Source organism: Mercenaria mercenaria, chromosome 11, assembly GCF_021730395.1.
Source record: "Mercenaria mercenaria strain notata chromosome 11, MADL_Memer_1, whole genome shotgun sequence".
NCBI classification, from domain to species: domain Eukaryota; kingdom Metazoa; phylum Mollusca; class Bivalvia; order Venerida; family Veneridae; genus Mercenaria; species Mercenaria mercenaria.
The window spans coordinates 8,206,247-8,222,176 of NC_069371.1; the positions used below are offsets into that span (position 1 = coordinate 8,206,247).

General features: G+C 33.5%; 1 long non-coding RNA gene across 1 annotated transcript; it reads right to left on the reverse strand.

The window, feature by feature from the left end:
- Positions 1-1,593: 1,593 nt before the first annotated feature.
- On the reverse strand, positions 1,594-2,809 carry LOC128546849 (uncharacterized). The gene is made up of 2 exons (XR_008366177.1): positions 2,742-2,809; positions 1,594-2,190 (listed from the first exon to the last, which is right to left on the reverse strand). It is a non-coding gene; the product is annotated as an uncharacterized LOC128546849 (long non-coding RNA).
- Positions 2,810-15,930: the final 13,121 nt, after the last annotated feature.

Sequence of the window (15,930 nt, forward strand, 5' to 3'; positions counted from 1 at the left end):
TTATGTTCTATCATGTCCTTATATTTGTTATTTTAGGTACACGAAAGATAAAAAAAGGAAACATATCTTCTAGTCTGCATCAATGGAATTGTCAATATATGTTAAAAAGGATTGTTGAGTGATCGGCATGCAAGACATAATTGACGTATTATATTTTCCAAAAGCTGTACGACATAATATTTTAGAAGTGGAGAACATCCTCTAACGGAATTACCCCAGACAAGGATTTCAACGCTCAACTAGGTCTCCGTACCAAACTTTGTCACGACTATGTCGGTTGCTGTTTGAAGGTATGGATATAAATAACTGATTTAATTTCAATAATGTTACAGTAGTTAAACTTTAATAAGGGGTATAGTTAGATAGGCACTTCGACACATGATAATATAAATAGAAAGTATTTTGGAAACAATTAGTTAACTTGTTACTCTAATTATTTTTTCATGATAACTATATATGGCGTGTCATCGAAAATAGTCGAGTATGATGGCTTTGATTCCGAACTTGAGTTCAAGGCAAGACTCGATGAGACAAATAAGAATATGCAATGATAATATGCTAAGTAAAACAAAATCATATAGTTAAATTATTATCATGTGCCGTTTTTTAAAGGAGCAACCTTTTAATATATTTTTAAAGGTATAAAGTCGCACCAGTGCAGTTTAGTTTTTAATGATATGATACTATTTAATTTTGTTTAACGTTTCAGGGCCACGTGATCATCACAGTTGCTCGGGAAAAATGAGAAATTACTGTATCGCGCCAACGAAATGTTTTTATTAAGGAGTTTTAGATGTGCGCAGGGAAAGACTAAGAATGACTGCAACCGAATTATAATTACCACATAGTAGAATGGGACATCGATTGAATCTACACTAGAAAGCGGTTCAGGATTTAACATTTAACTTATGTTCAGATTTTGCTTGCAAATCTTAGTGCACCCGATTACATGTTAAAACTCTAAGTGAGATTGAACAGTGGTAGAACAATTTTACTTGCAATGTAAATTATTTTGCTTTTCTTAAACTGTTTAGATGTTGAAAATGTTGTTGTATAAAATATCATTTAAAATAAGAAATTTTACTGATTTTGTATTTAAACCCTTACACAGTGGAAGCCGTTGTGACATAAACATACGCACATACACTTTCAAGACATAGCAACATCTTTCTTTTTATCAGCTAATGTTATATATTTACACAAATCAACAAAAGTAGATTTATTACTTGATTGTAGCAATTCTAAATTTTATACACACTTATACGGGTACAAGGATAACGTTTCATTAACTTTGGACGTAATTCTTTATAACTCAACATTTAAACAAAATGAAATTCACCTCAAGTTTCATTAAGATCGCATATCTGACAAATTCTTTCCACATTGTATGCTTTAATTTTTTTCGATCAAGAAGTAGTGTGCATCTCTATATGTCACATATTCTCAACAACTGGAAATATTCAGACACGACAGAAAGACATGAAGTGGAGATGCACTGCCTAAACTTCAAAATCAACAAAAATCAGAATATAATAACTCTTGACACCAGAAATTTCATAAAAACACACAAAAATTGATAAAGTGGCAATGTAGTAAAATCTGTAAACGTTTATTGACCGAAACATAGCGATAACAAGAATATTTACATTGTTGTGTTTTACCCGTTATGAGCATTAGTATCGACTACATTTCATACAAAGTTTAATACTGATGTTGCCTTTCATCAAAATCTGCCAAATGTTATTAAGAAGAAAGGAGAGGCACTGACAAGACTCTGTGACTTCAACACAGACAGACAAAACAAAACATGTTTCAATAAAAAGATCACAATTGTTTGAAGTCACGCAAAATCACATTAAATTCCGTCTACAAAAGCTGTACGGTAGTGGTCACACGTAACAGTGAGCTGTTTTAAACGGTGTCTGCACATATTGCCAGTGAGTGAACCTCAAACAACGACTAGTTTTGTGGTCTTCATTTCTGACTTTTTCACAAACATCCACAACAAGCGGTATTGTTCTTTCTACAATTCTGATGTTTTGACGTGTCATTTCATTCCCGAGAAATGCATGAATTACTATATACAGTTTATGTTCATCTGTCTACGGATATCATACTGCTGAACCCCAAGTGTTTAGCTTCATAATTTAATTCTGATAAACAGAATATCTCAGGTGTTTCTGTTGTGATCTGAAAAATAAAGAGTAAATCTGTCATAATATAGCCCTTGAGAGTAAATTAAGCACTGTTTTACTGACATAAACGTTCATTGCTAAATACTAGTTTTGCTGGTATGGCAACCGAAGTACCATGCGTCAAAATAAATTGAAAGGCTACATATAATTAAGTCAAACACGATGTCACACGGGCGGTGAGCCGGGAAGTGCATCGTTTTACCTGGTGAACCGGGAAGGCGAAATTTTATATTACTGATTTCTTTGAAACTATAGATTCCAAATAATTAATTAAGGTATCACTGACCTCTGTTTGTCATAAAAAAACACCCGTCAAGGCATTTAGTCATTAGAAATACATGAACTCTTTTTATGAGATATAATATGGTGTGGTGAATGGGGAAGTGTTTCCACGAAGTGCATTGTGCTCTAATGTTCTCTTAAACGTAAGACTTTCTTGCAAAGTGCAAACGTCAGTGATAAACTAGAGACACATGCGGGTACTTTAGACTATATGTCATTTCCAAATCTGTTCGTTACCAATGAAATAATTGCAAGTTTACTCACCGAATCGAGGTGTTTTGACATAAAAAAGCCGCATCGGGAAGTGTTGCGCGCACCTGTTGATGACGTACCCCCCTGGTAACTTAAAAAACATTACGAAGTCTTTATTTTGTAGCTTAAAGCAATTCCAAGAAAAAAAAAACAGGCGACGAATAGTGTACTGGCTGCTTAATATAAACATTTCTTGTCATATTGCAAATAATTAAAATCTGTTAAAGGATCCTTACATTGCAAATGAAAATGTGTTTGTGTTTTCAAAGTTGGAAGGTTACAATTCACTAAACTTGTGAAATAAAGATCTATTACATCGTTCTAATTTTGAACACTTAGCAATGAAATTTTCGGTATATAATTGACGTGTTGCGGTAATGCTGAAAAGTCGAAAGTAACAGTCGCGAAAAGTCAAAACTATATCAATGATCCGCTTGTGACACTTTTTTTCAGTTATCGAGTGAATAATTAGTTGAGTTACCTTGACCGTGACATTATGAGATAATGTTTTATAGATGCGAGTAAATAGTTTCCTATAGTCTGCTTGAACCGGAGCTGTCTTCTTGACAGGGGCCTTAGGAAAATTTAAATTGTGAAAAAGACGGTACAAATGACACACATATTTGACCTTATTGCCTTATTGCCCGATGATACTGTATTACTGAAGTACAAAACTGTTGTAATTTTCAGTTGTCTGTTGCGATTTGAAAATTGATCAATTTAGCTTTCTTCGTCATCAGATATTGCAACGGAGAGAATACACAATTATTGTAAATTTTAACCTAGATGGTAGGCATGTGCTTCTGATGGTTTGTAATGAGACACATAAATTCATGTTAATACTGCAAGATGAGAACAAATCAGCACCACAATACACCAGGTCAGTATAGATATGTTGACCTATTCGTCCACTTTTCCAATAAATCTAATATCAAAATATTAAATGCAGACAAAATCTGCTACAGTTAAAAAGTTTCGAAATCCAGAGCCTATTCGGGCCATGTCAAAAGTGTTCACAGGAATCTGGAATTCATAGTTCTTAGTTCGCAAAGTTATGGGAGGAGTTATGTACACATGCTGTCATATCCAGTTCATAATAATTAGCGGACAAAATATATAATGTTAGGACTTTCAATAAGAATGCATATAAATTTGAAACAGTACTAACGATTATCACATAATTTATTATGTTATTGCGAATGTTTGGTTAATCTTTACCAAACTTCGTTAGCTAACCATTTGTCAGCTTTAGACGTTACCAGTGAGATTTATTACAGATACTTGAAAGAAAATATGTAATTTATTGTTTTGGCATCTGTTTATTCTATTTGCAATTGAAATTAATGTTTCTGATATCATGCGATTACTGTGATGTTAATCGTGATGAAACCATCATCGTCAGTGTGTTGTAGCTAAAGCAGGTGCAACTTGAGTGCAAAAAGTAATATATCATCCTGTTATTAGTATTTGTGCTTCGTTTAAGCAATAAAACAGAGTCGGAAGAAAATAGTTGCAGTAATCTTATGCGAAACTCCAAAATAACACATTTCTTGAAAGGTCCTCTGTGTACGACAATCAAACTTACCATCGCTAAAATTTTATCGAGTGCAATACAGTAAGATCTTCTGATAAAGCAAAAAGCGGAATTTACTGCAGATGTTAAATTTAGTATTTAGATGGGCTATTTGGTATTTCATGGATTTCATTGATACAAATAAATTGTTTTAAATCTACAATGAAATGGAGGTAACGCGAAAAGGAACGTTGACAAAATAAGACACTATGTTATATAAATATATGAAATTTATAACTTTTTGAAACAGAAAAATCAGTTTGTCGGTCGACTGCAGAGTCAATCTAAGGTAAGTGGTTTTCTGCAGTACACAGCTGAGAAGCTTCCTTGTCCATCTATATGCTACGGAATGTTATCATTTTCCCAGGAACATTAAACATTTAATTTAGTGTCTCGTTGCCATTGCCACTTGGGTAATGTATGCAAGCTCTAGGCGATAATGCTTCCGCCTGGCCGACGTCATGCGGGAAACTCTCGGGGTAACGGTTTGGTGGTTTTATTTGAATCTGTTCAGTTCCTCGGTAGGCCAGACTTTTGCACACAAAAAAGCACAATTAGTTTTCTAACGTTTTTGTAATACTTGAGGTATTTGATGAATTGATTGAGGGTGAATATTGTCAGCTTGGAAAATTATTCACCAAGAAAAAACTGGATGATACTATTAAATCTGTAAAATAAAAGTGCAATAGCTAAATATTTTTTTAATTTTAAGTTATAGGCAATAGCTAAATATTTGTTTTAATTTCAAGTTATAGTCTATGCGTCATGGTAAATTATCACTTGTAGTGCAGGAATTTTCTAAGAAGGAGTAGATCTATTTGTGAAAAAATCGTAACATCTTTAGTATAAAGGACCATATGCGACATGTAATTGAGGATGTACATTATTTGAATTATCGTTACAGGAATAAACTTCCTTTTAAACTGACAAAGTTACGTCTTGAGTATAATGGTTTGAGTTTGATTTCCAGTGTTATTACTAACTCGCATTTGCTGTTGCAGCGTTTATGTCTGTTATGTCATATTTTCGCGTAAAGCTATTTGTTTTTAATCTAAAACTTGAACAAGAAACAAATTCTATCAAATTCTCCCCAGACAGAATCAATAACTTTTATGATTTTACCAAAACAACATTAGGGTATTCTTAGCAGTAAAGTAATCTCTATACGAGATTGTTTACATTCTTTGAATAGAAAGTAAAAATGATCATAATGTTTCTGTCGTTAGAATTCTCTAGAAAGTTACTCTGCCAAGGCACACAGTAAAATTTATATTAAGTTTGTTGCCCCCATGAGGGAATAATCTCATTTATTTTCCCAGTCATATGCATTGATTAGGCGACAAACACCATTCATCACGAATAGTACATAGTGTATGTTTGCAAAAGCATATAACAATTGCCTGAAATATATTTAACCAAAAATATATCGTTAAAGACATTTTACTTTCCCTGTCGACTTCAAGACTTCTAACTCTCTCTAACTTATAAATTCATGACTTTTAACTTCGCTTTATTACTTCTGAATTTCAACTTCATGACTTCTTATTTTCAACTTCATTACTTTTATCTTTCAATTTCTAAACGTTTACCAAATGTACAAAAAAATGTTGATGATGTTTTTGATGCGGTATCTTTAAATCAACTGGAATTTTTTAGCTGAGCGGATGTGTACTTATTAGCATGAACTGTGTCCTTTTTGTGTATTTCCGTCTATCCAAAGTAGGCATAGTTATTCAAATTGACTCTTATGTTGACAGTCTTAGTTGTCAAACTACAGAAGTTAAAATCAGTATCTAAATGCTTTTAGAGCGTTTTGATGCCATACGAATATTGTTGTGTATGTCAGTATGTCCGTTTGACTTCCTACGTGTACGGTAAGTCGTATTTTGCCTGAGTTTTTGGTCTAAGTTTGACAAACGAAAATACCCTTTTATCTACGTACCTAGAAATAATTGGAATTAAATTCAAGTCTAAGGGATCATTTTTATTGAAATAATATCATATTCTCAACTTCCTTATATCGAAGTTCATTTACTTCAAATTACTTTGCTTATTCCCTTACTCCCAACGTTCTTAATTGTAAATAACGTAGTTCAAACTTTCAACCTCATTGCTTTACTTTTATTTCCATTACTCCCTTCTTCAGAATTCCTACCATCTGTCTTCTAGCTTCAATACACTAAATGTTGTATGAGTTATTTAAGCATATACATTTTCATTTTTAACAGTTTTGTCCTATGTACGCACCAAATCAAATTTATTACTGTTTTGTAATCTGGTTTGTCCATATGTCTTTCTACCCGTCTACACTCCAGTCATACATATACATGGTAGTTCACCGTCTACACTCCGGTCATACATATGCATGGAAGTTCAAATTGACTATATACGGACGGCTTCAGTGAATCAATTGCAGTTAAAATTAATGTCATTGATTCAGTTTTCTTTGAGTCCGAAAGTATTGCTTACTTACTATCTATGCACTGAGCTGCATTCTGCCTATCGTTCTGCATTCCACGGTTTTACACCCAGTACTTAAAAACAATATCAGTTGTAAGTGGTATATGTTGCGTAATGTTTTAACGTATTGAATAGAAGAAGTGGAAACTACATCAACATCAAGAGGTACAAACGCAATACCGGTCACAACATTGGTTCGTAAGAACGTAAGAACTGGGAGACTTGGTGATGACTATACATGTATCAGTGGACTTGCTATTCCAGCGTACGAATTGTTTCAGATATTCATTAAATTATCTGTTTAAAGTTGTACCATATATCAGAGTTTATCGTTTTATCTCTAATGGTGAAGATAATTATTGAATCCCTCAGGTACTTTGTGCTTGTGTCTATATTTTATCAAAGTTGTATAAACAGCGTATTAAACGTATGAATGTTTTGTATAGTATAATGACTACGAAATATATTTGCCGTTTTGATATTAATGGCCGAACTGGTTTGTGGGCAAAGAAATGTCTTTCTTAATATGGTGGCTTTGCTTTTATAAGAGCATTGTCGTAGAGCATATCCATATCCTTTTAATGGTTTTATTTTGCAAATGATTACCCACCGACGCCTTTTACAATGATTTCACATTGCTGGTGATGATATCAAACGTGAAAGCACAATTGGATATCTTCGTGCATTTTTTGACGAGACCTTGAACTTTAAAATTCATGTAAATCGCAAATGTCGTACAGCCATTTTGAATTACCTACGAATTAAGAACATTTAACAAAATCAGCTACGGAAATGTTAGTTTTGTCTCTAGTTATTTCACATCTGGATTACTGCAATGTCATATTGTATGGTGTAGCTAACGGCGAGGTGCGTAAGATGCAACGTATTCAAAACGTGCGCAAAATTTGTCCTTAACAGGAGGAAATTTGACAGTTCCAAACAAGCATTGTATGACTTACATTGGTTGCCGGTGAAAGCAAGGATTGAGTTTAAAATACTTTCTTTCATGTATAACTGTCACATAGGCAGAGCACCTATGTATTTAACAGAATTGCTAACAGAGTGTGTTCCTAATAAACAAGGTTTGAAATCGTCAGAAAATTCTGAATGTCGTTATGTTGTTCCATATAACAAGTGCAAAACATTTAATGATAGAAGTTTCTGTACTATTGGTCCAAAACTGTGGAATGAACTGCCGTTAAAACTACACAAAGGTAAATCACTTGACACATTCAAAAAAGGTCTTAAGACACTGTATTTCAGAGGCTTCATGGCATTGTTTTAATTCTTTGATAATTGTTTTATATTCGATAACAGCAGGTGATAGTATTTAAATTTTTGTAAAAGGTTTTGCATTTCAACATTTATATTTTCAAGGTTTGTTAAATCAATTGACCTTGCTGGTACAGGTTCTATAGGTAGGGTAGTGTGTAGTATTTTCTTTTTTTAATAATAAGCGATGGTACCATTAACCACAATGTAAGGCTTTAAGCACTGGTATTCGGAAATAGGAGTAAAATGGCTTCAGTAGACAGGCTGCTTGTTAAAATAAGTAGGAGAAGTAGTAGTAGTAGAAGTAGCAGTAGTAGTAGCAGTAGCAGTAGCAGAAATAGACGTTTGATCAAATTAATAAGTTTCAGTTTCAGTTTCATCACCACATACCCTCAAGCAATGATAGGGTATATGCAACAAAAGTATACACTGAAATTGAATATGAAAATGTTTTAATAACATTTGGATGATGTTTAAATTATTAAAAGTCTAATTTATCAGTTAAAAAAGCAATTATATAGTATTTAGCATGTTTGACAAATTACTATATAAACAGTTTCGGTTTATAATGCAAACAAGAGGGCCAGATGGCCCTAGGTCGCTCACCTGAGAAACACACAATAACAGTGTAAACACTAGTTTATGAAAAATCTTGCATTTATTAGGAATTTCCTGAGTAAACAATATCTTAGGACCTAATTTTTATATAGACATATTATGACCATCAACAATGTTGGATCATGTTAGTTAAACACAAGGTATCTTTTTGAATGACCTAGTGACCTAGTTTTGATTCGATGCCATTTCCAAATCGCATTGATTTGATATCAAGAATCATTCTGCCCAAATTTTGAAGATCATTGAAAATTACATCTTATTGACATACCTAAGTTTTTCTCAGATAAGCATTTCAATGGCCAATTTTTGATAGATGTCATTTTTGAACTCGGCCTAGATTTCATAAAGGAAATTATTCCGACCAAAATTCATAAAGATCAAGTGAAAAATACAGGCTCTATCGTCTACACAGTTTTCTTGATTTCATGAGATAGTTGATCAAATACAGCCCATCGCATTACAACATCTAAAAATGGTTGTACGGATCGACAGACAGACGACAGACGCGATGAGACCTGACATTCGGTGCGCCGCAACATCGGACGCGAGTCAGAAAAAACTCAACACCTAGCATTGCTCATTGCTCAGGTGAGCTAAAAAGGAAACAAAATTAACGCTATATCTCTTTGAATATTGATAATGTTCAGATATAGATATAAAAAAAAAACTTTGAAGGAAATCGACCATGACCTATCCCTATGACATAAATCTAAATGATCACCAAATGTATTGCCCCTTTTCGTGAGAGGAGATATATAGTCATCAGTTATTTCTTTGGAAAAAAAACACTATAGAGAATTCAACACTGAAAAAAGAAGTGAGTAATATTCACCACACTGAAGGTACTGGTAAGTGCAGTGGGATCATAGAGGATTCGAGGAAAACACGCTGACAAGAAATAGTTTTCATGGTAAAATACTGTAACACTGAATCTGTAAATTAATAACAGAATCCTTAGTACAGAATATTGTATTCTGTTTTCGAAACTCTTGTTCTTATTTTTCTTTATCTTCAGGATTTACAGTGTACTTTGTTGATATGGTTTCTTCATGTTAGGAAAATCCTATTAAAATAACATGAATAGGACACTCCTGTGACACGTCTATTAAATGTTTAAAGTTAATTGTTATATTTCAATCTAGTTCTAGCTAAATTACTATTGATTTGTATCAATGCAATCTTCATGTTAAGAAACCTAAAATGTCATAGGGTTTAGGAATTTTGAATTTCTTTTTGCATTTTGACAGCATTTATACAATGTTTGGTTCGTTTTATTATTTTTATAAAATACAAGCCTCTTTCAAATTTTATCATAACTACACGGATGTATACGGTATGATAAATGATAAATTGAAGGAATCTTAAATCGTAAATTTAAAAATGTAACAAAGGTTGTCAAAGTTTGAGCACATTCTGAAAGATGGCCATATCCTGTGCTGCCCTCTTGTGAAGAATGGTATACTTAAGAAATAATAAGTTTCCAAGTGTGGTTTATCGTAGAATAACCCGTGTTTTGAGTTCTTTTGCGTAAGAATATATCACCTATATTGTTTCGCATAAGAACGAAATACTCGGGTTATTCTACGATAAATCACACTTGGGAACTTGTTATTTCGATTCTAACACGACATACTAGTATCAACAGTGTTAGAAAAAATGGTAACTACTTTTTACGACCGTGCTACGCACCTGGATCGAATGACGTCATTGCACGCGCGTGGGTTATTGCAGAATAACCCGAGATAGATTTTGCTCTACACGTATGTAGGTTATTCGCTGGTCGTGTTAGAATAATAAACAAATATCAAGTACATGTACCAAATCTCAAGAAAAAAATAACTCAAGAGAAAAAAAAGAATCTGAAGGAAGAAGATTATAAACATACCTTCGTTGCTCACTTTAAAACAAAAAAAAACACATCATTTTTTTCTCTTTTTTGTGGGGGAGGGGGCTAATGCAAAGGAGGATTGTGGAATACAAAGATGAGAGACAATATCAAGTCACATAAGACACTGAAAGTGAAATTATGGAGTGAGTATAAGGAGGAATTACATATAAGAATCAATAGAAATCTAATACATCATATTTCATACGTCTTGCGGTAAAGTAGAAGGGGTGGGGAGGAGGGGGGGATGAAGTATGCCATATTTTTCCTGTTGTTTGTTAGCCTTTGTGTTATCTTCTTCAGTCCTAGCTACAAATAATCATTCCCTACCCGGATGTAGTTTTCATCGTTTCCTTCCTCCTTTTTGTTTTCTTGTGCTTCTCAAACATGTAAGACGCCAGTTCTGTTCTTCTCGGAAAAAAGGACTTCGCGATTATATATGCTACACACTGGGTAAGTTAGCGAATCAAGCAGCTTAGCAAAGAGGGAAATGGTGGCGATAGGGGGAAGTGAGGAGAAAGAGGAAAGAATCGTTAACAACAAACAAGACAACATACGCAACACAAAATATAAGACGGACAGAAAACTAGTTGAAAATAGGGGCACCGCCTTGGAACAGTCAGTAATCTATATAAAGGAAACTGGGGGTTTAAACGCGCTTAGGGAATGCCAACCTCGCACTTACCCTATTTTCAACAAGGTAGACAACACAATGTAAATAAATCATTCGCTGAGAAAGGTTCTAACATTCGAATATTAGTGAAAAAATACCAGATCATATTAAGTAAAACATAAAATTATGGTAAATCTAAGGTATAATTACACCAGTGCACCAAAACCTTATCATTTTCAAGGGTTCTAGAATCAAATGCTACAGCTATCGTTATCTACGCTAAGATGCCTGACTTCCCAGGTTTACGCCCATTTAAGGAATTGACAAAGAGACCTCATTGAATTCCAACAAATAAGGTCTTAAACAGTAATGAAATTCCTTATTCATTTCGATGAGTATTAGACACTTATGATGTAATATCAATAAAGAGTTTTATTTCAGTTGCGTATTTTCTGAAAATGACAATATTGTAACTGATGGGGATAATTTTTATCCAGAAAAATAGCAAAATGTGGTAAATCTCTAATAAACCTCAATGTAGCAATTATGCCCACGTGAGAGTAATAAACAGGCGTATAGCCGCCCCTATCTCGTATTTAATTATATCAAAACATCGTTCAGCTAAACATTATTTCTTTAATAAAGAGCACGGACCCATTTCTCAGTACATGTTAACTGACGTACAAACTGGTTAGTTAAAAGAAAGAAAATCTGCCTGTATAAGGAAGTATATAGGTCGCTTTAACCGCTGTCCGAAGTCATGTATTAACAGTTAGACTGACTCATAGGCTCTTACACCTATCTACAATTGCCAAGATGTTCTGAAATTACGAATGACTTCATCGTCAGCTGAGCAATACGAAAAAAGTAAATCCCTTGTTAATACGTTAACAGCGTCTGAATAAAATTTTGTATTTTACAAGTTTGAGATTGTATGCTTAAGAAATAATATATTCCAAACATTGATTAGTCGTTGAATAAAATCATTGTTTTGGAGATTAGATGCAAGGAATTATATCACGAGGGCGCATCTTAACGACAAAAACAATCATTTTATTCAAGAGCAATTCACTGAGATATTATTTTTTTCAATAGACCTTTTTACAGATAACTATTCCCTTAGCAACGGGAGTAAAGTTTCGCGCATGCGCACTCTACGCAGAGTCAAAAGGCATGACCGCACAATATAAACTGCGTTAAAGTTATATCGCATTTCAATATATTCGAGCAATAACGAGTCTGTTTTATAGTACATTACCACCGCAAGACAAGGGAAAATATTATGCCCGCAACTGTCTTGCTCAAAATGAGATACCTTAACTAATGCGCATTACAATTGATGATTTTGGATTCATAATGAACAGGCAATAAACTATTTTTCAGCAATTTCGATCTTTCATCTCGACAAAATAAGGTAAAGATTTTTTATTTTTAAAAAATACGATATTTTCCATGAATTGAAAAAGCTTGTGTTTGATTTCCTAACATAATAAGGATCTTACAGAACTTACCACCTGGCGCAGTTAGCTTACATGATACTAGTAATCTAATTAAAAGTAGAAATTGAAAATAAAATGTTCAATTAAGGGAAATTGAAGTATGGCTTTCATTTTTTTTTCAACTGGATTCCATATTAATTCCAACTGATGTACCCTTCTTCCAATTTAACAAACACGGACAAAGTCGTCCAAAATTATACCAAAATGGGGATCAATCCATTCCGTATTCAAAAAGATAATTATCATCTTAAAATTATTATTTTTTGTTTCAATTGATTCTTTAAATTTTAATATTTTTATTTGACAATATTAAAGTGGTTGGGATGGTGAATGCAGCGGTCAGATAGGGGCGGGTAGCGGGTAGGCTTGTTCTACACTTACATTCTTTATCTGTTGTTAGACGATGGTCTATTTTTTGCAGAATTCAAGTTTATCATAATTATTCTATTAATTAAAGGTTAATGACTTCTGCGCACGATGCATTTTCGATATGAAAATGATCCAACATGGAAACATAGGAGATAAAGTAAATGAAAAAAAGACAAAGGTAGTGTTTTTTAGCCAGAAAGGTCCAGTTCGTAGGAATGAGTCATGGACGTATAATGGTTTCTTGTTGGAAATTGTCGACCAGTTTAATTACCTAGGCGTTGTTTTTGGTAAAAATAGTAATTTTAGCCATAACCAGCAACTATTGACTGGAAAAGCTCTAAAAGCAATTAATGTTTTATTATTTAATACGAAAGAACTATATCTGAAACCTAAACTTTTGTGCCAATTGTTTGATTCTTTCGTAACGTCAATATTGAATTATGGTGCTGAAGTATGCGGGTACACGAAATCAAAAGCGGTTGAACGAATACAGTTACAATTTAGCAAAAGACTTTTATGTGTAAAAATGTCTACCAGTAATGTGTCTGTATACGGCGAATTGGGTCGTTACCCGTTATTTATCCTACCTTCATGCAAAATAAAGGCAAAAATCAAGGGGTCAGATAAATTTTGCTTTATTTGGTCAGTGACTAAATAAAGCTTGGCGGACTACTTTTTGGATTTTTTTTAAAACGACGCTATCTTGTTTTTGAGCATAACTGCTAAAAGACATAGATTCTCTATTTATGCAATTATTTTCATAAACGCGCTTTTATTAGGTATGTGAGACCATCACAAATGTATAGTGTATGCATACCGTACTTGCAATGACTACAAAAAGTTTTTATAACGGAAACGCTCGGAGAAACGGAAAGTGACTCATGTATAGCGTTTGTTCAGAATTTTAGCTTTCTACTCGTCAATCTAGGAATATATTGCATCTGTATTGGAGTGTTATTGAATAAAATCATCGAGGAAACGGTTTGCCTATTCGTTTTGTCAAGCGGCGATATGGCGTGTATATAAGTCTCGTCAATCGTTTGCTTGGTGAGGATGGGCAATCCGACATTCAACAGAACTTCGGACAAAACTTCACTTGGCAGCAAATTAAAATTATTCTTTAATGTTCAGCAGAACAGAGAAGTCAGACACAAAGCAGAACAAGGTTAGCCTTTGTTTTTCGGCTCTAATTTTATAATATTTTTATTTTAAAGACCTGTTTGTGTAATGGTGGGGCGTATTAATTTCTGTGCAAGACAGACTCGGATCTAGTTGGTGGTAAATTTTGAATTTTAATTAAAGAATGATTTTAGATCAGAAGGTAGGATAAATAGAACATTAGGTTACTGTCTTATAAATTTAAATTTATTAAGTTCGTCTACGAAAAAATAAAAGTCTCGGCAGAGCCTCGACTTTTATATTTTCTCCGACTCACTTAATAAATTTAAATTTATAAGACAGTAACCTAATATTCTCTATTTATCCTACCTTCATGCAAAATAAAGGCAAAAATCAAGGGGTCAGATAAATTTTGCTTTATATGGTCAGTGACTAAATAAAGCTTGGCGGACTACTTTTTGGACTTTTTTTTAAAACGACGCCATCTTGTTTTTGAGAAAAACTGCTAAAAGACATATTTATGCAATTATTTTCATAAACGCGCTTTTATTAGGTATGTGAGACCATCACAAATGTATAGTGTATGCATACCGTACTTGCAATTACTACAAAAAGTTTTTATAACGGAAACGCTCGGAGAAACGGAAAGTGACTCATGTATAGCGTTTGTTCAGAATTTTAGCTTTCTACTCGTCAATCTAGGAATATATTGCATCTGTAATGGAGTGTTATTGAATAAAATCATCGAGGAAACGGTTTGCCTATTCGTTTTGTCAAGCGGCGATATGGCGTGTATATAAGTCTCGTCAATCGTTTGCTTGGTGAGGATGGGCAATCCGACATTCCGGCAACTGAACTTCGGACAAAACTTCACTTGGCAGCAAATTAAAATTATTCTTTAATGTTCAGCAGAACAGAGAAGTCAGACACAAAGCAGAACAAGGTTAGCCTTTGTTTTTCGGCTCTAATTTTATAATATTTTTATTTTAAAGACCTGTTTGTGTAATGGTGGGGCGTATTAATTTCTGTGCAAGACAGACTCAGATCTAGTTGGTGGTAAATTTTGAATTTTAATTAAAGAATGATTTTAGATCAGAAGGTAGAATAAATAAAACATTAGGTTACTGTCTTATAAATTTAAATTTATTAAGTTCGTCTACGAAAAAATAAAAGTCTCGGCAGAACCTCGACTTTTATATTTTCTCCGACTCACTTAATAAATTTAAATTTATAAGACAGTAACCTAATATTCTCTATATATTATTCGTTTTACCAATATCAATAAATACTGGTTTAAGGTATTAACCCTTAGCCTGCTAAATTTCTAAAATGGACTGGTCCATCATTCAATTTGGGCAATACCATTTATTATTCAAAGGGGTGTTCACTGAAAATTTACTGACTGAATAGCGAACAGTGCTGACCATGATCAGACTGCACGGATGTGCAGGCTGATCTTGGTCTGCACTGGTCGCAAAGGCAGATACAATTGCCGCCAGCGGGCTAAAGGTTAAACACCAATAATTGTGTAATCAAACAGTTGTATTACGTTTTATGTGCAGACGTTATTAATGGTAAGAAGAATTGGGCTTACCAAGTTAAAAGTTTACTATATTCTTTTGGTTTTGGGAAAATCAGCAGAGCTTTACTGATGATAAGTGGTTTATATTATATTTTTAACAACGTCTTATTGACTGTTATATTCAGGATTGGAGTCAGAATGTTAATGACAATGGTGTGTTATTTGTTTATAAACATCTGAAAATGTCTTTTGATTATGAAATTTATCTGGA